A 2,283-nucleotide genomic window follows, 5' to 3' on the forward strand; every position below is an offset into this window, starting at 1 on the left:
CTGTCTCTAAATCAGACTTTTGCTCCAGCTCCTCAATTTCAGCCAGAAAATACTTGAAATTATCCAAAAACACAAAAACTCATAGTAGAATCCAAAAATGTGATTTTAACACTAAAACCTATAAAAACTCAATAAAAACTAAACAAAAACTACTAAAAACTATATGAAAATGATGTCAAAAAGCGTATAAAATATCCGCTCATCACAACACCAAACTTAAACCGTTGCTTGTCCCCAAGCAACTAAAAACACAGTATGATAGAAAAGAAAATTAAGATACAATAAATTTCTAAGTTTCCAACGAAGCTTAGTTACAATAAGATGAGCGGGACTTAGTAGCTTTTTGCTTCTGAATAGTTTTGGCATCTCACTATCCATTGAAACTCAGAGATGTTGGCATCTTTAGGAATATAGAATCCAAATAATATTGTTGACTTTCCTAGTTAAGCTTATTTTTATTCTTGAACATAGCTTTCAGAGTCTTGGCCGTGACCCTAAGCACCTTGTTTTCCAGTATTACCACCGGATACAATAATGCCACAAACACTTTAACTGGGTGAACCTTTTCAGATTATGACTCAGCTTTGCTAGAGTCCACAGATAGAAGTGTCCAGAGTTCTTAATAACACTCTTTTTTGCTTTGGACCATGACTTTAACCGCTCAATCTCAAGCTTTTCACTTGACATCTTCACGACACAAGCACATGGTTAGGGACAGCTTGTTTTAGCCGCTTAGGCCATGATTTTATTCCTTTGGGCCCTCCTAACCACTGATGCTCAAAGCTTTGGGCCCTTTACCCTTGCCTTTTGGTCTAAAAGCTTACTGGCTTTTTCAATCTGTCCTCGTTTTCCTGTATTTTTGGGCAATAATGGATTTTTCTGCTTTTTTTTTCTGCCATTTTTTTCTTTCTTGCATGCATATATATATATATATATATATATATTTTTTTTTTCTATTGCTTTTTGCTGCTTTTCTTGCTTCAAGAATCAATTTTCAAAATTTTTAGTTGCAAGAAATGTAAATGGCTTGAATTGTAAAGGGAATTAGGAAGTGGATTTGCAGAATTTAAACAAGGAAAAGTAAATTGTATTGATCAGACAAGTAGAAGGTAACTTGAATCGAACCGGATCTAAAACGGAAATGTAAATGAACTTGGAAAGCTTTAAACAGGGAATTTAAAATGCAACTTCAGATCTCAGGACCCAAGAGACTAGATAACCGAGTCTAGATCTCAATGCCTTCCTAGATCCAACAAGAGAAATTGCAAAGAAAATGTAAATTGCAGAGAAAGTAGAAGAAAAAGCAATTATCAGAAATTGAAATTCAATTGTGCAGTAAAATTAAACAAGATCCCAAGGTGAGATTGAAACAGAATTTCTTCAATTCTCCACCCAAGATCCGAAGCAAGAAAAGAAAAGAGTATTCAAGCAAGAACAAGGATTTGGCCTTGCTAAAGGTTATAGAACCAAACTAAGAAGCAATTAACTGGTTGAATAATTTGTCTAATTGCTTGGAGCTATCATTATGCAAGAGGTGAGAGTATGCTTTTAAATGAGATTTTGGTGGAACACCAAACTTAGAATCATTCATTCTCCCTTAAATTGTTTTGGTGTGCAACACCAAACTTAGATCCTTGCAATACAGACAAAACTACTCAACCTTTTTATTGAAACAGCTATGAAAAGAAAACTACCTCATGTTGGGTTGCCTCCCAACAAGCGCTTCTTTATTGTCACTAGCTTGACATCTCGTTCTTTGATTATGGAGGCTGAAAAGCATAGTGCCTCAGCTTTTCTCCTCTTACTGTGAACTTCCTTCCGGTCTCCTTTTTTATGATCTCTAGGTGTTCAAGTGAAAGGACCCGATTCACAGTGTAGTATTCAGATGATTGTGGAGACACCTTCATTGGTTGGGTGTTTAACACTACTTTATCCCCTGGTGAAAAGCCTTCAGTAGGGATCTTCTTGTTTCTCCACCCTCTTGGCCTCTTCTTCTTTTCTTTCTCAAAAGATACTCCCTGCCATGGTGGTTCCTTATCTGAGATGTTGAATTTCTCATCTGGAGGTTTTGGATCTAATTCCTCCTTGATTTCTTTGGTCTGTTGCACCATCTCTACTTCTTTCAATAGGGTCCTCTTCTATATCTGAGATAACAAAGTCAGCTGGGAGAAAGAATTTTCCCACTTTTATCAACACATTCTCCACAACTCCCAGTGCTTGCTTAATGGATTTGTCAGCCATTTGGAGAACTATTCGTGTGGACTTCAGCTCAGAAATTTGAAG

Source organism: Arachis ipaensis, chromosome B03, assembly GCF_000816755.2.
Source record: "Arachis ipaensis cultivar K30076 chromosome B03, Araip1.1, whole genome shotgun sequence".
Classification (NCBI taxonomy): Eukaryota; Viridiplantae; Streptophyta; class Magnoliopsida; order Fabales; family Fabaceae; genus Arachis; species Arachis ipaensis.